General features: G+C 41.2%; 1 protein-coding gene and 1 long non-coding RNA gene across 9 annotated transcripts in view; one reads left to right on the plus strand and one right to left on the minus strand.

The window, feature by feature from the left end:
• Positions 1-22,566, minus strand: part of LOC108155744 (flocculation protein FLO11) — a 54,240-nt gene extending 31,674 nt beyond the window's left edge. For 5 of the 8 annotated variants that reach the window (XM_017286771.2, XM_017286769.2, XM_017286768.2 and 2 more), the window contains exon 1: positions 21,937-22,566. The gene's annotated coding sequence lies outside the window, so the exon portion shown is untranslated. The remainder of the gene's footprint in view (positions 1-21,936) is intronic. The other 3 variants (XM_017286773.2, XM_017286772.2, XM_033390255.1) reach the window with 2 other exon arrangements.
• On the plus strand, positions 20,307-21,074 carry LOC117187478. The gene is made up of 2 exons (XR_004472139.1): positions 20,307-20,390; positions 20,464-21,074. It is a non-coding gene; the product is annotated as an uncharacterized LOC117187478 (long non-coding RNA).
• Positions 22,567-22,699: the final 133 nt, after the last annotated feature.

Below are 22,699 nucleotides of genomic sequence, written 5' to 3' on the forward strand. Positions count from 1 at the left end.
TTGGTGGGAAGAAAGGACGGTAATAGGCAGTTAAATATTTTTATTTAGGCGGAAATATTTCAGGTTGAGTATAAATTCATTAAATCATAAAATTCCATCTATAGGACCCAAGTACTGGGTATGATAGTGTCGCTATACGTGTGCTCCAAACGTTTCGACTTGAATAGACCGTTTTGTAGTCCGCTTTTAAAGCATTCTTTCTATCATCACTCTTTCGGACATATTTCATGTCCGTTTTTGGACATTATTCGTGTGTGTGCCCCTGTGTCGTGTGAGGCAATTTACACGCTCTGCGTAATTGACTTTGCATGAAATTGAAGTGGAGCGGAGCACTAGTCTTGCCCTCGAGGCTAATTGTCAGAGCAAGGGCCCGGGCCTGGGCCTGTCCTGGGCTGGCCCTGCGAAAATGGGACATAATTAAATGACTGGCAATTTTCTCGCACAATGACAGCATCAGAGGCGTGAATATCAGGATATCCTGTTTTGCTCAGCGACAGCAAAGACTCCCTCCCTTTCAGGGTGTTCGTTCATTGAGTGTGATTGAGTGATTGGTCATGTGATTGAGTGGATCTGTTGGGCGCTGACTGGGCGACAAGTTTCTGCCCTGGAGAGCATAATTATTTTGTGATTTGCTCACTTAATTACACAACTAAAGCACTCTCTGCCAAGAGCCACATCAACAGCAACAGCAACAGCAACGACATCTCGGTTTTCCCTCATTTACTTAATTGAGTTGTCGTTGACGTTGGCCAATGCCGTTCGTTGTTGTCGTTGTTGTTGTCGTTGTGTGGTGCTCCATTTTTGCTGCGTTTTGGGCTGGTTTTCTTTTGTGGCAACCGCCGTCGCGCTGGTCCACGATAAAGGTGGGCGTGACGACGCTGGGCGGCGTGGCATTCGTTGTGGCGTTGTGGTCGACTGCTGTTATTGTTGCTTGTGGCTTGTGGCATAATTTACGGTTGTAATTGTCGCACGTTGCTGTGGCTCTGGCTGTGGCTTTGTTTTCGTTTCGTTTCGTTTTTGTGCTCTGTTTGCCTCAGTTTTTGCGCCGCTCTCCCCACTGTAGCACGGTGTAGTACTGTGTGACACATGTTGAAAGTCACGCGCTTCACTTGACGCAAATTGCTTGCGGCAACCACTTAATCAGCAACATTTTGTACTCCTTTCGACCAAGACAAGAGGCCTCCTGGCCAAGAACAATTCCACAGAAGCACTAAAGCACCAACACAATCACAAGCACAGGCACAGGCACAGTGCACTGTCGTATACCGGTCGTATACGTAATATGTTTGGTGAAGGATTTTCTGTGTTGGCTTTCCTCTTGTTATTTCCTGCATTGTACACTCCAGAATGTGACACAGATTGCGACAGGGATAAAGCCATACAGGAGTTGGTAAATTTACACTTTTTCGGGGATCGATAAGAAAAAGGAATTGCTTTAGATTCAGTAGAATTTCTTGTGCGAGGATATAATCTAGGTTTTAATTGGAATTTCTTCGATCATAAGCCACACAATATTTTGGCACCTTTAAGACCATAATTTTATACAGGCACAAGGCCTAACTGAAGTTTTACCCTGTTTATATAGACCTTTTCTACCTATCAGTAGGTGTATGCAGAAAAAGTTCTCTGAACTTTTGTCAAGCTCTTCTTTGGTTCTCATTTCCCAAATTCTATGGGAGGACTCCTCCAAAGGGTGAGATCTCTTCAGAAGAATTCAAGGCATTCACATAGGATATGATCCGATGTTTGCCTCTAACGAAATTGTGGCTCCAAAGACTTTAGTGGATTAGCAAAAGGATAGCTGATGAAAGTCTCTAAAAACTTAATTCCTAATTGACTACAAGATTTTTCTTGGCTGTTTATACTTTTTTTCTGCTTTGTTTCCGTTACTCTTTTGGCCGTTACTCTTGGCCGTTAGTATTTTATCCGTTACTCTTGTAATGTTCCTGTTCTGTACTATTGCTCTCGTATTGAGAGAGTCGCTCAGAGAGCATCATAAGAGCGAGGCGATAATAGTTGTCTTTCAATGTCGTCTTTGGTGTTGCTGAGTGCGACTGACAGGAAAATGTCTGCCCAAAGAGAATATTTGACACAGGAAAAGGGCTTCTCAAAGTTTTAAAGTCAGTTTGGAGTTCTACCGTGAATAAACCGTGGTCAGCGTAAGGAACAAACAATAATGGATGAGGCTTATAGTATAAAAACTAAAAAAATTTTTACAAAACCCATCATATGTGCATATCTTCCCTTTTTAAGGTAGCAAATTTGCTGATATTTTCTGTGCCTTTTTCATCCTCAAACTTTTATAATAAAACAAAAAATATTTTGTAAATTTTTTATTATTAGACGACTCACTGGTTCAGCAAGATTTGTTGAATTATTTTGTCAATACACTAAAATATACAATTGGAATATCCAATAAACACTGCCTCCTCTTGCAGATTTGTATATACAATAAAATGCTTTGAAGTATTTACAGAATTGAAACGCACTGTTTCGGTATTATGTGTAATGCCACTTCCTGCTGTAGTTGCAGCTGGCCATCTCCTCTTTGTTGCTGCTTGTATTTATGATGGCATTTTATTCAGGGCTACGCTTTTTTGGCAAGTTGTTTGAAGTTAGTGTAAAAAGCATTTGATTTAGAGGCAACCATGGCGCAATAAAATGCACCAAAAGAGCCACAAAAACAAAATGCTCTGCAATAAAATACAAATGTGTTTATTTCGAAGGCGAAAAGAACAGCCAGGCAACAAAATAAAATCACTTCCTAGACGCATGGGGCGCCACAGAGCGACAAGCATTAATAAAAAGTTTGCTCTGCAAATAAAATATAACCAAAAAAATACAACAAACCTTTTTGTTAAATTCTATAGCAGTTATTGCGACAAAGGAATACCCGATACTTGGCAGGATTCTGTGTGAAGTGAATTGAAAACGAATTAAGGTCCCATAAGCGAACGGTCACAGACCATTTGCTGTGAGCAAATCGAGAGAAAAGATAAACAGTGTTGGGCAATTTGAAAGAAAAGATAAATAGTGTTGGGCAGCTTGACAAAATATTTAAAATTTGTGGAAATGATAATTCTTATATTATAGGATACAATTAGTAGATTTAAATGATTTTTTAAAAGGATAGTGTTCTACTTTTTGAAATCAGAGTGAATTTTTGTTTTCTTTTTGTTTGCTGTACTGACAATTTCTATTAAAGCTTGATCCTCGGATGTACAGCATCCGTGAATATAAATGTACAAAACTCCCAAAGAAGGGTTCATTGAAAACAAGAATATGTATTGTAGTAAATTTCTGGTTCCGCCTACATATTTAAAGAGATTTTTTGAGTAAGTTTTTATCTTTATTAAGAAGTCGAACCAAAAAAAGCGTTTAATTTGGGGTACCATAGAATTTTCTTTAATACCTTACAGGCGGAAATGGAATTTAAAAACAATAAAATCAAACAATAATGTTGATTAATCAGGAATTGTTCGGTATGCTTATGGGCAGAACTTTTAGGAAAACCCCCATAAAGTATGATTACGGAACAGATTATTCTTTGCCTAACAAATTCTTTCTCTCACAGAGTAGCTTAACAGTGAATATACACAGTTCCTTAATGTCCGTACTCTACATATTTTTTATATATTTTTCCATGTTTCCGAAATATATACATTTCTCAGATATAGTCAGTTATTTTACCTCAAAGATAAGATACGTAGTAAATTCCATCTCTATTCTTTAAAGGTCTTCCACATATTACTATAACTACAATATACCCTTAGACCCCCCCTCCACGGAGAGCCCAGGGTATTTGAGTAAAAAATTCATGGAAAAAGTTGACTTTTTCGCGGCTGCTGCTGCTGTTTTTTATAAAGTTTCATAGAGTCGTGGAGCGAAATATTGGTTTACTTTTTACGATGCAATAAATATCAATATTTTACTTATACCCCCGAACTATCCAGAAGGAGAGTTTTCCCCCGAACTGGGGCAAGAGACTGCCAAAAGGGGGAGCGAGAGACAGCAAGAGAGAGAACTCTTGTTAATTGGAAAAGTTTTTGGAGCTAGAAAGAGAATTTTGCCTGCATCGTTGCATAAAATTCCGTCATTAATTCCGCGAGAAGCTGTCGCGAAGAGTGAAAATAAGAAAATGCATTTTTCACCAATTGCTTTTTAGCCAATTAGTGGAGCAATTTGCATGCGTATTGGCACGCACATAGATACACACAGTGCACACTCGGATACTCAGATACAGATACAAACGATGCTGGTGGAAAGTGACAGAGAGAGAGGGAGAGCAGTGCTGTTCTGGGCTTTCGGGGCTGTTCATTAATTTCGACATTTAAAATAAATGCACGCAAAAATGTCACAAACTGTCTGTCTGCTTATCCCCATCCCAAGCCACCCAGCAGGAGGCACGCCCCGGGCCCCACCACCTCCCCATTCCGCCTCCTTCCGCGAAGGTCGCCGACATTCTTGTTGCTCTTTTTCTTTTTGGTTTCAGCGAAATTTCTGGCACACTTTGCTTTCGGTTTTTTGTCGTCTGTTTTTTACCGCTGACCGCTGTCCACCACACAGTGGGGCGACGCATTGAGGCTGACGATGACGGCGATGGTGACGCCTGGGCCTGGGCCGAAACAAACCGAGAAATTAATTTAATTGCTTATTTTTATGTGCACTCTTACACATTGAATTAAAGACCAGACTGGGGGAAGAGCAAGGCGTGGCACATGCCACTGAGACGCATGTAATTAAAATGCATTTTCAACTTTTATTTTGCCTCAAGAGCTCTCTCTCTCTGCCTCTCTCTTAGAGAAGGATTCGTGCCACGGATAGGGGCACAGAGAAGTGGCAGGAGGGGGGAAAACTGTTTCGCAACTGTTGTTGCCATTTAGTTTAGTTTTCGTGCCTTTTTAAAAAACCTACACATTGTACATGTAAAGCAAAAAAAAAATAATAAAATAAAATGGAAAACATTCTCAGAAATGTTGAAACTTTGGTCTGCTAGAGGCATTCGATGAATGCAAGGGAGGAGAGGGGAAGAGTGGATAATACATGTGCTCGGAAAAATATGTTATGTGCACAGCTATTTTTCATGGAAACGACAGCCATCTTTAGCTAATCCCCTAAGAGGGAGATAGAGAGAGAGAGAGAGAGGGGGACCGAGAATTTTCTACTTAATCCCAAAGTATCTTTGCTCTGAAATACTCGTAAGTTTAATATTTGATTTATTTCCATGAAATTGTTACTTTCGTAACTCAGAAATAAATGAGAAATATTGTTGGTATATTGTTTTAATAGTAAGAGGATTAAATGCTTCGTAAGAACTATCCCCTGTGATCTGTGATGGAAAATTTCATTTAATCATTGATGGAAGCACTCAAAGGCTTCCGATTAAATCCTTTGAATGTAAGCCTGTCGAAATGTTATTTATTTTCGCCCAAAAATTCAAAATTAAATAAACAAAAATCTCCATTCAATTCTGTCCCGATATTATAAATCTTAAGCAACTGAAAGTTCATTAATTTAACCAATTGACATATTATTTTTATTAATTTGAACTAAAAAGCTATTATATAGATTTTTTTAAATTTTTTTTTTATATTTTCAGTTTATTTTATTCAGTTTATTTATATATTAATTTTTTTATTCATTAATTTTTTAATATATTCAGCTTTTTTTATATATTCTATAAGAAAGATAATTAATTAAAAAAATTAAATTAAATTATAAAGTAAATTAATTAATAATTCATGATAAACGTTCTTCCACAAAATCTTAGAAAACACACATAAAAATGTCACAATTTTGACCAGCGGTATATTTTGTATATTTTATAAGAATTTTATAGACAATTTTGAATCAAATTTTGAATTTTGTAATATAAAAAGAAGTATGTTAACATGAAACTCACTATATACTCACTGCTAAGCTTCTCTGTGATAGAGGGAATGCGTTAGGCAAAAAAATCTGTTCAACAGGCTTTAATCCCTGATAATATTTCATCGGGGAGTACCTACCAAATAAATATACCAAATATTTATTGATTTTGTGTCCTAGATCCTCTTTTATTCTCTACCCCCCCTTCCTGCCCTTCCAGCACATTTTCATTCATTTTCTTTGTATATATTTTCAAGCATTCCCCACACATCATCTCATTTCCTGTTTAAATCATTTGCATTACAAGCCGGCAAACAAATGGGCAAATAATTAAATTCACAAGAAATCAAAACTAAAATAAAAACCGAAAAGCGAGAATAAAGCAAAGAAAAACAACAGAAAGATTTGCAAAAATAAATTAGACAAATGACTGGCAGTGCAGTGCATTCTCCCACGCAGGCGAGTGCAGTGCGTGTGGGCGGCCCCTCCCCCCCCTGCCACAGCCTCCCAGCCCCCTACCTTGCAACACACCGCTCGACCACACAGACACACAGAGAGAGAGAACCACAGCAAAACCAAAACCCACCATTTGTCGGTTGTTCGCTTTCATTTGGACAGTTTTTGCTCTCGTTTTCAGTATTCCTAATGAATTTATACGAGAGTAGAACAGCAGCAGCAAAACAGAGTTGTTCGCAGCTTAAAGTGCCGCAGACATACAGCTGGACGGAGGGATGGACGGGGGGACGGGGGGAAAAGTCACAAACAATTGGTGGAATAATATTTAGTTAAATCCTTTACGTATTTCTCTTTGTATAATCATTTACCACAGAAAATCGAAATGGCCAAAAATCAGTTTCGGGAAGAGCTTAACGGGGTAATAAATCTGTGGGTTACACATTAAAATATATCTGATTGGAGCTGATTAAAAGGTAGCCCAAAAAAACCAATCCTCTGGGGTTTTACAGCCAACGTTCACACGTATCCGTTCACTTATGGCACATTTGTACAGCCAACGTTCACACGTATCCGTTCACTTAAGGAACATTGTTTTACAGCCAACGTTCACGCTTATCCGTTCACTTATGGCAAATTTGTACAGCACGAATAACCCCCTAGGAAACACTGGCCTATCATATTCGTACTCTTTGTGGACTTTGGATTGTTATTCCAATTATGCCTGCCATATGCTTCGATCTAGCAATATCATCAGCCAAAGACTTTCATGGCCCAAAAGCTATTCCCCAATTTAATTTGCCACGCACGCGTGGGTCCGAAAGAAAGTCGTTTTGTGTTTATTTTAATTTAAAATTCATTGCAATTGTATTTGCGAAATTGGACGACAAACAATGGGCCGTGAAATGAAACACGCTTCCGCTTCTCTGTTTGCTGAAAGCGTTTTATTTTTGTGTTTTCTTTTTGCAATGTGTTTAATTTTATAAAGACATAACTTTAGGCAATTTAATAATGATTCATTATTTATTCGTTGACCTTTGGTCTGCTCTCAGTCGATAGCGGATGTGTAAATCGATTAAGGGATTGAATTAGTTATTTACAAATACTTTAAGATGCATTTTGCGAATGAACTTCAAAGATACAAGTTGCATATTGAGCAAGCTAAGCTAAGCTACGCTGTGAAATTGAGAGAGGGAGAGAGAGATAGAGAGAGTGCTTGAAACAATCTGGCCCAAAAAATAGTTCTCCCATTATCTACCATATAGAATGCAACTGAATTGTTGGTTCCACACTGGTTCCATCTGCTAAGCTACGCTGTGAAAGTGAGCGAGAGAGAGAGTGGCCCAAAAAATAGGTCTCCCATTATCTATCACATTATTATAAAATGCACTTTCAACCGCAATATCCGACCCTCGGTTAATGGCTCTGGATCTGGCCGGGCCAGTGGTTATGGAGTTATGGATGCGGTTACATCGTTGCCTTATTGGATAAAGTTATTAATGCACTTAACCGAAGCCTTTTTGCATAAATTTGAGTACGAGTATTAATTGACTGCCGCCCGAAAGTGGGGCGTGGTCTGGCGAAAAACAAACATCTGTGGGCATTGGTCCAGTAAATTATAATTAATATTACACACAGCTATACAGTTACACAGATACACGGATACGTGTATTCAGATACTTTTTTTTAAAGATACACACATGCTTTTACCGTTTATGCTGAAAGGGTTTGTGTGTTTTTTCCACGAATCAAGTTAATTTTCCCTTAATTCCGTTACTGCGCGGATTATGAATGGGAATATGTTTCTCTTTTATGGGGGTACAAATTGTAAGGAACCATTTTCAGGCAGCCTTTTCAAAGCACATTCACGTGGGATGCGATGCTCATTAAGGTCCATGAAACGTGGCACCCTGGAGTCCTGGGTGCATGACTCCCGCCCCGCAGGAAAGTTTCAGTTGAAACTCACCAATAGACAAAATAATATTGATTTGAGTTAATGACCTGACATTTACAATAAATTGAACGCATTTCTAGATACCCGACAGGTAGGTATCGATTGCGTGTACACAAAGTTCTGATTTCTTAAGCGCTTAAAGTAAAAGTAAAGGTTAAACTTCAAGTAAAGCACCACTTGATTCCTTTTGTGTTGTTACATTCCACCTCCTCCTCATTCGAAACAGATGTGTCCTTTTACCTATGGGAAATTCGTAACGCGAATCAGCGTCATTCGCCTTATTTGACGAATATGCCCGAGGGAAACAGGGCTATAAATCATTTTGTGCCACTGAGAACGCAGAGACCCACAGGATACAAATTTTTGTATTAAAACGAAATGAATGAATATAAAAACGAATGTTCTCATTTAGAAGCACAAAATTAATATACACCTAATTCTGTTTTTACACGGTATTTTTTTAAAAAATAAAATTTAAAAACAAAAAATAAAAAAAATGGAAAAGTAATATAAAAATTAAAGTTCGTTTTATAATTTCCACTCTCTGAGAACATCTTTTGGTCTAAATTTGAAAATCCAAGTGGAAATATTCGAATTTCAGCACTGTTTTTCTCTTTGTGTAGAAACCCCACTAATTGCATTGTAACTCTCTTTTAAGACATTTTTCATAAATTTCGTGAGTCAGTTTTAGTTAAATATGTAGTATTTTTAAGCTTTTAGCTTTGTGTCATCAGAATATAAAGCTAAATTTTGCACAGAACCCCCCATAGATATAGGGGTAAAGATTATATGTATTGTGAAATTTATTCGCTAGTAAATTGCCACTTCACGCGCGAAATAACAAAAAATCGGTTTCTGTTTGTCCGCAAACTAACAGTAAATCCTCGCGGAAAAACCATCCAATTTTGAAATCTTTCGATCTATCAATTCGAAATGACAAAGCGGGCAAATATTGCATGTCAATGTCACTCCCCCCGCCGCTTTCCTGGGGGTGGACTCTTTTCAACCGTTTCGGCAATCAGAATTCATCCATTGGTGGCCTGAATTTTTCAGCGCACCAGAACAATAGTTACGCCCCACAAACAAAGCGCCTCTCGCACTCTTTTAATGGATGGGGGGGGGGGGGGGGGGGGGGGATTCGCATTTCCAGAGGAGCGAAAGTCGGCAGAATGTGGGGTATCTAAATAAATGGCCAAATATTTCCAAATGAAAATATGTTAATTACCAAACGAAGGCCAGATTGGATCTGTCTTATAAGCAGAATCCCCTTTCCCCTCCCCCCCAGAATTCTGTGTCAAATCAAAGCGAAAAGACAATATCATAAAACTATTTCAACAGCCATAATAATAATAAAAACAACGACTGAATGTGCGCCATGCCATGCCAGAAGCTAGAAGCTGAATCGATGGGGTTACCCCCCTGCAGCAGGGGGGCAGGGATTGTGGGGGGGGTAGGGTAGGGGCGTATGTTTGTGTTTGTTTTGGGTGGAATACGGGAGGCAGGGGGAGGCAGAGACCACACAAACAGCAAGCAATTTTCATATTTTTGGCGCAACGAAACGCAGGAAACGGCAAACAGAGTGCAAAGAGAGATGGAAAGAAGAGCCACAAAAGAGATGGCGAATGAAAAGAGACAGAGAATGAAAGAGCTACCGTAAGCCACAAAGGCAAAGAGAGAGAGAGAGAGAGAGAGAGAGAACAAAAGACAGATGAGAAGCCATTGCCCAGAGGCGGAAGGGGGGATACAAAAAAAAAGAGTAGTAGAGGGGTAGAGAGCTCCCTTCCCTGTTTTAGAGAGAACGAGAGAGAGAGAGAACAAAGAGCAAACTTTTGTCGCCAGACAACATTATTCGACAGCTTTTGTATGTCCTTGTGTACCCCTTTTGGGGGGTGGGGGTGGGTATGCATCAAAAGGAGACGCGCACATTGCAAATCCTCTAAAGTACTCGAGTATCTGTTTGTCCAGCTACAGATTTCCAGCTACATCTGAGGCAAATCCAGATGCCAGATTCCAGATTATTTCTCCCTGGTTCCATTTCCATCTGCATCGTATGCTGAGATTTCTTGGTAAGAAAACCAGCAACACTTGTGGTAAAAGTTCTCTCTTTAAAACCGGTGTGTCTGTTCACCTAGGGGACATTTGTACAGCAATGAAACACATCATTCCACGAAGATACATGTTTAAGACCTCTTTGTCGGTCTCTTCTTATATTCCAAAATTTAAAATTCGTTTCAACTCCGATTTTTGTACCCTAAAAATTGATTTAAAATTAAGTCTAAGTCTCCATTCTCACAGTACCTCTCAAGGGTATCTTTTATCATTTACAAACTTTTTCTTCTGATTTTTTATTCTTTTACTCAGTTTTTTCAGCTGTCAACCATTTCGATTGTTTATTTTCACTTTATTTCTGTTATATTTAAAAAAAAAAACGAGAAATGTCGCTACAAAGGAGGTGACAGACATCGACAGCAGCCAAGAGCAGCTGTGAGCATCGTGTCGCCGCCTCATTGACGTTATAATCAAAAATCGTATGACGTTCTAGTTCTATTTGGCCAAAGCGTTCAGCCAAGAGTTCTTGAGATTCGGCAGATGGGATGTGGGATGTGGACTGTGGGATGCGGAGACACACACACAGAGATGTGTGGCCAAAGCCAAGCCGCCCGCCAGGCAGCCAGGCAGCCAGCCATCAATGTAGGTCAGTCCGAAAATAAATTGAAGAAACGAATTCAAGTAAATAGTATGAAATAAACAGGAAAAAGATACGGGTTGCGTGAGCTGATGGACTGCAAGCATACCCTGCAAGGTGGGAGATTGAAATTTCAACAGAGGGGCGCTGCCGCATGACGCGCAATACGTAGTACAACCGAAATAGGTATTTATACGGGAGAGACTACAATTTGTGTTTGTTAAAGCATACTTTGAATAGACAAAAATAATAAAATAATAAATAATAAAAATAATAAGAAACATAAAATAAATAAAAATAAGTATAAATAAAATAAAAAATAAAATAAATATAAAACAAATAAAAAAAATAATATAAATTAAAAAATTATATAAATAAATATAATAAAACAAATTTTAAAAAATAAATACATTTAAAAAAAATGTAAGTAAAATAAAGAATCATCATTTGAATCATTAATTATAAATTAAATTATGGCAAAAATATCTATTTTTTATAGTGAATAAAATTAGTTTTTGTAAACCAGAGACGAGAAGAAGAAACTCCTAAAAACATCCTGGAGAACTCCCTTTTTGATATTGATAGGTAATAATCGAAAGAGGATTCAAAGAAATATTGCAATTTTTAAATTAAATTTACATTATTATAATTATTCATTTTAATTAATTGTTTTCTTTTTTTATGAATGAAGCCTTTAGTTCTTCAAAAACCCTTTGCCTTATTATGCCTTTGACTAATATACCCCAAATGCATGTCTGCCTACACTTACAGGGTAGCTGAAGCCACTGTCGTCGCTGAGTAAAGCTCATTGACGACAGCCTCAAGCGTGGTCCTCCTCCTTCGCTTTCGTCGTTGCCATCAGCGCCTTTTTGGTCGTTGAGGAAAAATTGCAGCCACTCTTGCACGAAGAAGAAAGTTAGGGCCTTGGGCGAAAAAATGGGCTAGGGCTAGGGCTAGGGCTTGGGTAAAAGTTTTATTGCCAAGGCGTGTATATGCTGGTGGGCGTGACTGGCAATGCAGCAAATGGATTAAGAGACGCCACTAGATGCAGCAGCAGCAGCGGCAGCAGAACCAAAAGAAGTGCCAAAAAAAAAAGGAGACCAGAGTCCAGAGACCAGAAGCAGATGCAGACGACAAATGCGTAAGCCTTGAATTGCTTTTCCTCAGATGGAACATCTCACCGCCGAAAGAGGGGGAGTGGCAGGGCAGAGAGAGAGATCTGCTCTATAAACAAGTGTTGATAGCAGATTTTGAGCACGCCCCAAGGCAAAGCCAAAGCCAAAGCAAACCAAATCAACTGCTGAAAAGCAGCTTGCTTAAATGGGATTACATCAAATTTTGTGGTTTCCCTGCCACGGCTACAGTGGGGCAGGGCAGTGGGGAGGCAGGGCAGGCTGCACTTCGAGCACTTTTCAATAGGGCGCATTGATACTCGGTAGTTGAATTTGTCGAGCAACTTCTTGCAGCTGCTTTCGAGCTGATTGCGCGATTTGTTTGCTGGTTTGTTGGTTTACAATAAGTTTTCGCGTTGGCCACAAAATGGGAACTCGGGGAGGGGGTAGAGCCCAATTATGTTTGCTTTGAGGCACTTCCGAATGCGTAACAGCTGGACAGGACTATCCCCCCTCCATAGCATCCACCCTCTTTGGTTTTGTGTCTCATTTCGAGTTAATTAATTTCACAGCAGCCGCAAGCCAAGGGGTGGGGGGGGGAGGGTCCAACCAAAACACGGATCATATAATTAATCAAAGCCTTCTGCTGATGGCCATGTCGGTGGCGGCTGTGGGTTGCGGATTAGTGTTAGCGTTTGCCGCCACCGCGCTAATCACGCTCCACAGGATTATGCATGCAGCATTAATTTGAGAGCTCCTCTGAGCTCCACTCTGGGGCGTCGCTAATTGATAAGGTTCACAATGGATACAGCCGCGAGCAGAGCCAAAGAGCCCGACGGGCTGGCAGGTGTTGTGGAGTGCACTCGTCTTGTGGTTCCCCCCAGTTGTTGAAAAGTTTCGCCATTTAATGAGAGGATGGGATTAAATTTAAAGCTACAACTATTATCTATACATACCCTTCGTGTATCTTATCTTTTTGGTATTTAATTGAAAGAAAACACACACACAATTCTATCATTGAGGTGTATCCGTTCGCTTATGGGAAATTCGTGCAACGAATCAATGTCATTTAAGAATGGAGCAGTGGAACGTTAGGTGGAACAGTGGAATGTGAAACGTGGAACGATTGGTGGCCCAGTGGCCTTTTTAGGGTTTGTCTGTACTTTGAATCCCTTCCGGATAAAGTGCCTAAATAAATATTATCTACTGATAGATAAATGATACAACCCTGATTAATCTGATCCAGTCGCTCTGGCAAACAGTTTACATTAACCAAATTGCTCAGTTAAGTAAATAACATAAGCAGCATACTACGAGTACCTAGAATAAACTGTCGTATTTATGTTAAGTGGCAACGTTTTGCATACACTTGGCCCAAGTTGTCAGCCCCATTCCCATCCTTAACCCCATCCATCTCCAGTTTCAATTTCCATCCCAGGCATCAAGTGAGTGAAAACGACAACAGTCAGTGGAGGGAGAGAGAGAGAGAGAGAGATATTAAAGTAGTTCAAAGTCGTTTTAAGGAGCTCAGCTATAAAGAAGGGGGGGCTTATTTGGTTTCTTTGTTAATTTTATAAAGTTATTTGTTCAAGGATTCCTAGGAGACGGCAACAATTATCTTTGAGAACTGTAATTATTAAGTTATTATTATTAATTATTAAATTAAGGGTAATTATAACCTATATTTAAATCTAATATAATCCAATTATTGGGTACCGTATTGATCGCTTGATCCTACCCTATCTTTTCGGCTCTTTCTTTTTCACATTTCCACTATAATAGTTTATGGTTTTGGCTAAAAATAAAAGTCGCCCCTCCATTTATCAACGAAATAGCATTACAGCCACGCCCACAGTAACTGCCTTCTTTCCGTTTTTTCGGTCCCCTCCCCTAGAGCTCACGCAAACATCCGGCTCAAAAGTGACGGCCCGCCGCAGCACAAAACAAATGCAATTTCGTTGCAACAACAGACACGCGACCGACTACTACTGCCATCGGACATTTGGGGCAGGCAGGGATTTTGTGGCACTTAATCAGGGCTAAACACTGTCACGCCCACGGGAGAAACGGGAAACGGGAATCGCCCCAAAAGACCCGAAATTGTGTCTGGGGCAGGGGCCCCCCCCCCATGCCCCATGGAAGGGCATGGCGTGCGCCATATGGTTGCCAGAACTATCCTTGACCTTATTATTCTTCGGCTTTTTTCCCTTGGCATGCACAGAAAGTACGCCAGGCATGCCCATGCGGCAGGAACAGGGGGCAAGGTGGTGGAGGAGCAGTGCTGAAATGTCATTAACGCCAGCAGCGTGATATCACAGGTGAGCGAACCAGCGAGCGACGAGTCGTGAGCATGAGCGTAGGCGTAGGCGTGGGCGTGGGCGTGGGCGTTGACGAGCTTGCTGCAACGTCAAACGTGTGGATTTAGTGGCATATTTCGCTAAAAATGAGGCAGAGGCAGAGGCTGAGGCGACAGCTAAACGTCGCCTAAATGTGCGCTCGCTGGCTGCTCCAGCATTGCCCCAGCCTTGACCGATATTTGAGCGCTAAACACAAACACAAAGACTCAGCAGTAGTCACGAAAAAGAAGCATAAAAAGGGGGAAACCCCGAAACGACAGCCATGATACCCTGGAGGAAGGCCAGTACTAACGGAGAGACGGAGCTAAACATTTTCCTTTTGTTCCGTTATTCCATCAGGCTCAAGATTTCGTTGTCGTTGCCTGCACTTTACCGAAAAATCCCTCTCTCGAAATTCAGTGCTCAAATGCATACATATTTAATGCTTACACACATACAGAAGCCGCTCACAGAGGCGCATAAAGCGTTTTAACAAATGGCATCAAATTGATTTTGCCACGCTAAGCATTTTAGGATTCCAAGCGAAAGACCTGCCGCTGCCTCCACTCAGCAAAGCACTGCTTGCTGGTCCTCTATCTCTCTCCCTTCCGCACTTTTCTCCAAAGAACCGCAAGGCAATGCCAAAAGTCTGCAGCTGCATGTACATTCGTATGTGTGTCTGTGGGCTTTGCATATTTGCCGCACTCATCAGCAGGCAGGCACTCGAATGGAGTGAAAGAGAGGGGGAGAGAGAGGAGCGTAGGTGGAGGAGAGAGAACTCTCCCATCCTTCAAGCGTTTTGCTCTTTTTATACCCTACCTACTGGCATTTCTGACAAAAGTTTGTCAAAACTCGATCTAGATCTGATGTATCTCAAAATTGTCTAGACCTTTCTCTCTCCAAATTTATGTAAATTTCCATGTACCCCACACAATCGAAATTATAGTTTTGCAAGGGTATTTAAAGCCTCGTTGCCAATTCTGGCTGCTTTTTGCTGTGACTTTTTTTATTTGCATATCCACCGCCCAATGGCAGCCCCATCGTATAACCCATATATGCAATACATATAAATTTGTTTTTTATATATTTGTACATATACTGTAGTGTGTGTGTGTATGTAGTTTTGTTTATGTGGCACATATGTATGTACATATGTATTTCGATTCGCATCTTTTTTGATGAGCGTTGCATGGCAAAGTGGCTGCATTTTTGCCCAGATTTAAAATGATTGCATATGATGGGGCGCCCGTGATGTGTGTGGCTTGGGATGGCAGCCCTGCCTGTGGACATATATTTTTTTGCTCAACTGGACGTTGCGCATTTCGGCGCCGCTGTTCTTTCACCTCCCCCTTCACCTGTCAGGCACTTGGGGTATGAGAAAATTTGCGGCAAATTGTTGGCCTCCTGTTAGCCGTTGAACTCCGAAACGAAATGCATTGGATGGATGAGTGAACACAAACTAACCAAAGTCACACTTAATGTGCGGCGGAATAAATGAATGACATGAATGAACTTGCAAAAATGTAAAAGCTCAATCATACATTTTCGCTCAAATTGGTTGGAAGAGTGCATTTCCTCAAGCCTTGTTTTTGTGTTTATTTCCTTGTAGATCTTTTCTTTTTTGTCGTTCCCTTTTGGGATACTCATTAACGAGCTTTACACTTGAGCCTTTTCCTTTCTCTTTGAATTTGAGCTTATCTTTTGCTTTTGGTTTACCACAAGATCTGCCCTAAGAGAGTAAGCTTTGCTCTCTTTGTTATGCTATGCTTTCTGTCTCTTGCACTGCATGCTCTCCCCTCCTAGAATTAATTTTTAGTTGAGTGAATTAAGAAGGAGCTGCACTCGTCTTTTCCAAATCGATTTCAATTAGTAAATTCTTTTTAGCACCGGCAAGGAACTGCCTTTTAATAATACCACTTTCCCGTAATTGCATTGCATTGCAAATTTCCAGCTCGTAAATTTTCTTCTATGCTCTCCTTTGAAGGGGTGGGGGGGGTAAAAAACCATTCGAAGAATTCACAATAAATACTTCTAAACGCTTCACTTAAGAGCCAAAGCGATTTCTTTCTCTCTCTCTCTGTGGCAGGGGCAGTGCCAGTGCCAGTCCCTGACCCAATACCCCCATCCGACTTAATAATGCGCATAAAAATGCATTCCAGGCATCCTATCCGTGTCCTGCTGCGGTTCACGTCCAGCTAAAGCTCAGAAGAAGAAGCCTTAAGAAATGTATACAAGCAAGACGGAGACGGAGGCGGGGTTGGGGCGAGGCGGATGGCAAAATTCCATTTCAGGCAGCTCCTTGAACTTTATGGCCAGGATAAAAGCAACAAAAGACATGAGAGGCAACAAAAGCATGTCGATGCCTGACTGCACATCCCTCTCAACTCTCTCACATATGCACACTGATGCACACCAACAACTCATCTCAGCGACTTCTACTTCGCTGCTTGACTGACAACAGACTGCGGAAAAATGCATTAAAGACGACCAGAGGAAGGGGGCTCTAGATACCCTTTGAAATGCTGTTGTAAAACATTCAACTTAAAGTCAAACTTAAAAGTATTGCACTTAATGAGGGCTCAAATTCGTTCGTCTCCGCAGACCAACTTCTGATCAAAGTCCTAACACCCCAGAGCAGGAAGGGTATATGTAAGAGCAAGGAACGGTTTCTGAGCATTTCAGCAAATCCATGTGCAGGTGCATATGTGTGTACGGATTTCATTAAGCCCACAAGCAACGGGAGAGGCAAATCTGAGGCCAAGTCGGGTGCAGCCACTCAAGTCTCCCGGCTGGCACCTCAACGAGCTAACAAAGTGCAGGTGAAAGATCCTCAAGAGAGCGTTGGCAAACGAAACCAAGAGAGAGGCAGAGAGAGACCAAGATAGAGAGATTGGTACAGCTGGGACAGCTCTCAAGAGTGTTTGTTTCTATGGTAGCATTTGTGTGGGTGGGCAATGCATGCAGCGGTTTGCTTCTGTAATATTTAAGTAAAATATTTTCCCAAGTAACATTTTTCTAAGACGTACATAAGTAGGTCATCTATCCTGGTGCTTCCTTGCTTCTTCCGCCTCCCTTGATATTCACTCAAAAATGCAATTTATTTGAAGGATTCCAAAGAGAGGCGAAAACATAGAAGAGATAGAAGCTTTTATCACACCAAAAAAAAAACCCTGACGTCGGCGTAAACACAATTCTCTTTAGGCAAATCAAATTAAAATCAATTAAAATTAACAAGCAGAGCAGCCGGCAGAAACAGACGACCCCACATCGCACCTCACCCTAACCCACCCCACTGCGACACCCCACCCCATAGTACCCAACCTAACCGCAGCAAAGCGAAAGCAGCGAAGTCAACGTCAGCGTCGACTGCGCTGCGACATGCCAAGCACATGAATCATGCAATTTTTGGGCACTTCTTCTTGCTCTTCTTCGTTTTTGTTGCTGGCGGCTCTTCTTCTGTTTCATCTTTACTTCGTTGTTGTTGTTGTTGTTGCTGTTGCTGCTTTTGCGGTAAAGGTGCGGCAATGAGCAAATTGAGACGTAGTGAAAATTCGTTGATAAGCGCAGACTTTAAGGCAGCCAAAGGCCCCCCACTCGACTTGCAGAGAGTGGAGTGACACAGTCAAGAAAAAAAAACCCGAGTGCGAGCGAGAGAAAGATATGTGAGAGTTCAGGTGAAGCACTCAATTGTTTGCAAATATTTACAGGCACCTTATCGGCACGTATACTCGTACGAGTAAATGCATGAGGAGATGTGCACACATACAAATAGCCAAGACCAAGTCAAGCACCGTTTTGCTGCTTATCTATCGGCTACAGTTGTCCCTCAGAAGTTAAAGCACCTCTATTCCAAAGATTTTGACCATTACCTACCCACATGAAAAACTCGAGCTGTAATTCTGAGCATTCGGACAGTCAAGCTTAAAATGTTTATTAATTCATCTTAGCGGGACATATTTTGTTCAAAGTTCGAGTTGCTTCATGTCTTCTGTTCCTAATTGTCCTGTACTGATATGCGAATGACCACTGTGTAGGCTTTTATTTGCAGAGAGTACGAGAGGAAGAGAGTAAGAGGGCGGCAGTTGACTCACCGCATCGCTTATAACGGGCCCACTCACTCATTTATCGCTGCCCAAGTCAGCAGAAGTCTCGCCCACACACACACACAGCTCTCCATACGCTCAAGCAAACATGGACAGGAAAAGGTGTCGATCGAACGATTCTCTCTGGCTAATGGCCTAATGGCTGAAATGAGAAATTAATTAAGAACGTGTTGCATGCTTGGCCAACCGCTGGGCGCCATCTAGCGGCCCAGCTCAAGCGTAACCGTTTGTCTAGCCAAAAAAAAAGAGTAACAACACCAACAACAAGTAAAGTACTTTTCGGACACACTCAATTTTCGCTGCTCTGGTCTGTATCTGTCATTCACCTCCACACCAGCCCCTCCGCACCCATCACACACTCTTTCCGCTGAAGGCAAGTTGAAAATTGTGTTAGAAACATTTTCTGTTGCAAGTTTTTCTTGTGTTGTTTTTCAATTTCTCTTTTTTGGCACAAGGTTAGCAAAGAAGAAGACCCAAGACGGGAAGAAGCAGCCACAGAAGCAAGAGCAGAAATGCCAAAGTTTATGCTGTCGGCAGTATTTTTGTTGTTTCGCTCACTCTGCTGCTAATGTTGCTGTTGCTGTTTGTGCTGCTGTTTCTGTGTCTGTGGCTCACATTGTTGTGGTGTGGCCCAAAGTGCAATGAAATGAATACGAAAGATTGAAATTGCACGCTGTGCGGAGCATAACAAAGTTCCCCATTTACAGCTGCCAACTGAAACATAAGTACCGGCCAAACGACACAGCAGTATCATTGTCGTTGCAATGATAGGTGCTATTTTTTTTTAGAAGCTTTGCAGAATGAGAAAAAGGGTAGAACCCCAAAGTTATTACACCCAAATCTAATCAATCAATCAATTTCCATTACCTACGATATTCAATGTATGGACGAAACGCTCAAGTACTGCCTTAGTTTAGACAGTACTTAATAAACATAAGAGAAGAAATCTCAAGCAGAGATGAGCGCACACGTGATGAAAGCCCAGGAACGTCACAAAGCATCAGAGCAGAAGAGTGAGAAGAAGTAGAGAGTGAGTTGGCAAGAGTGAGACGCGCTCAGCTGAGCAAATGACGCTTTTAAAGCGCGACTTGAAGCGTAGGCGACTTTGACAGCCAGCTGCTGAGACTCTCTGCTGCTCACGTCATAGTTGGTGGTACAGCTCTTTCATATACATACATACATGCGTGTTGGTGTTTGTCTTTAGATGTCTTTGCAATGCTTTGACTATACAAAATTTTTGTGTGGTCTCCGCTACTGCTGGCGCTGGCTTTGTGTGGGTGGCGCTTACAAGGCTGCTGGCTGCTGCTGCACATTCACAATGGACGTTCGCCACAGAGGCAGCGGTAGAACGCAGCTGTTGCTTTTGTTTTGGCCAACAAATGTTTTTTAGAATTGCTCACAGCTCGCTCTCCGCCTCATCATGTGGGCGTTGCAGCTCCAATTGAAAAGAAACCCCGCACCGCTCAGGGAACAACCTTCCGAAGGGCAAACAATTACACCAAAGCATATCGCAAAAAAGCAGAAAAAAATTCAACAAGAAAAAATGCTGTTTTGAGTGCCGACTAATTTGATACCCTATTCAATTGATCGCTTATACGGCGCTAATACATACATATGTATGTATGTTTATATATGTATAACATACTATTCTTTTCATCTGATTTGATTAAATTTTGCTTAGATATAAAGAAACACAAAAGATTATAGCTACTGCGTACAAAGTTCCTCCTTGTGTGCGTAGTCATAATCGTAGCATTCTCTGCAAGGGTATATTAGAAAAAGCTTTTCAGCAAATGCAAATTGCCGACGCAGCGCAGGCAGCAAAGGCAGACAATAAATAACTACGAGAGCGACGGCTGTGACGTTAAGTAGCTTAGTGTAAGGCAGAAAGCAACAGCAACAACCACAACTAAATATTACCGCGCTGTTGACTTCTCGAAACTAATTGCAGGCAAATGGACAAGCATAAATTCGTCTTATTGCCCAGACCCAGACCCCGGCGCTGGCACAAGTCGTGCCAAAAAAAAAAAAAAAAACTATCCACAGCAATACAGCAACAACAAAAGAGTGTAAGGTGGGTTGCGGTAGCCGAAGCTTCAGATACCCTGCATCTAGATTTGCACACCGAAAATCGTGACACAACATTCATACGATTGGCGGAGATATAAGTTCATAAGTTTGTAGAAGTTCAGAGTTCGAAGGGTACTTTACCATTCCAGGGTACGGGTGTTGCCGTGCAAAAATGTACATACATACATAACATTATTGTTATTATTGTTGTTCATTAACGTCAACACTGCCACGCTCAAGTCGTTTGTATGCATGTGGCTTTGTATATGTACTGGCCGTTTTGGTTTGGTCAAAATATTTTTGGTATAATGAAATGAAATGAACGAAAAGTGGAAGTGGAAGCAGAAGAGAAAAAATTTCGCCGGCTGCCTACGATATGCGAATACTCTTCAATAATCATAATTGTAATTCTGATTAGAGGTTATTTGCATTATTTAATTTGTATACCTGAAACGTAATTAATAAAGATCAAATGTGGTCACACTAAATAAATCACTTACGGTCTCAAAAGAGAAGAAAATGTTAACGGAACCTTGAAATTGTTTTAGTGTTCGTAGACAGCGAGAAATAAGATCTCAACAGAGAGAGAGAGAGAGAAAGAGAGAGAGAGAGAGCGCGAGCGAGCTGCTAAGACGAGAGTGGGCGATAAAAATGTCTGTTTTATGCTTTTTGGCCAACAAATTTTCGCCTTTAAAAATTTCCACATAAAAACTGCTTTTGTATGGTTGACGGAGAAGCGCAGCTGCAGCTGCTATTGCTGTTGCTGCCCTGCCTGAGCAAGCAGTGCGGGAGTTCATCGTGCCATCTTTCATCTCGCTTTTTATTTTTGCGGAATTTCGATTTGATTTATGGCCACATGTGGGGAAGCGGGATGGAGATATTAATCAGTGGGACTGAGAGTCGCGCAACTGGTTACGCACAAAAATCAAAATCAGAAATTAATTTAGTAATCTCATTCATAAATAAAACAAACAAAAGCACAAAGCAGAACGGCAAGAAAATGCGGGCCAAAGCGGAGAGCGCAATTATCTAGGAATTCCAATAAGAATGAAGAGCGATCGACCAGAAGCCCCGGCCGCTTCTTACTTTCGCTTTCTTTTGCAGAGTTGTGCTAGAGCCAAAACAACAAAGGGGGGCGCCAAAGAAATACCGAAATTATGTAATCTCTCGTCTCTTGCTTTATACTTAAATAATAATAACAGTTAATGCCAAAAAAGTGTAACAAGCACCCACGCACACACTCACAGGCATTGCTACCGCTAATTTGCCGTCTGATTGTGGAGGTGCGGCTTCCACACACATACACACATGCACTCGTATACCCACGCACACCCACAATTACTCACGCACTTACCTTATATTCTCTTTGTTGTTTTGGTGGCTGGCTGGCTAGCTGTCTGCTTACTACGTTTGTTTGGCTCTCTCTAGCACGCCCTCTCTCTCTCTCTCTCTTTCTGTTTGTCTGTCTGTGGGTGTTTCGTTCTAGCTGCCGCCGATTCTGTGTTGTTGCTGTTCATTCATCCAAAGGCCGCCTGCAAATGTTTCCATTTTACAAAGATCCTGCCATCGCACAGGCTTTTGCAGGCACCAAAACACAATCCGGCTTTTCGATTCCACACAAATATTAATTATTGCACACGCACACATGTAATAACTATAACGGTATGTTACACTTTATTATGATTTCACATTACGCTTGTGTGTGTCCGTTCGGTCCGTGTTTGTGTCCGTGTGTATGGGAGGATAAACACACAGGCAAAACAATCAGGCGGTCAGCAGAAGTACGCGGCGCAACGCACCAAAAACGTTAATGCAACCGGCGTCGACACGAGGCCCCTATGTATGTATATAAGCACACACCTACGCGACGAGCAGAGCTTTTATCGGTTGCGCCACCGAAATGTTTGCATGCGCTCCAGCGACCCAACCACGTCGAAAATTGGAAAATTACAGAGAGGGCCCCAACATGGGGAGACTTTTTTGCTCCATGGTAAAATTTTTCATAAGGTGTGGTTTCACATATGGGCATGGTATATGTACATAGGGTGGGGCTCTAAAAATAAAACAAATTCGTCGTCTTTTGCTTGCATACAATTAAAACAGCATTTTTAAGCTAA

This window comes from Drosophila miranda, chromosome 2 (assembly GCF_003369915.1).
Source record: "Drosophila miranda strain MSH22 chromosome 2, D.miranda_PacBio2.1, whole genome shotgun sequence".
Classification (NCBI taxonomy): domain Eukaryota; kingdom Metazoa; phylum Arthropoda; class Insecta; order Diptera; family Drosophilidae; genus Drosophila; species Drosophila miranda.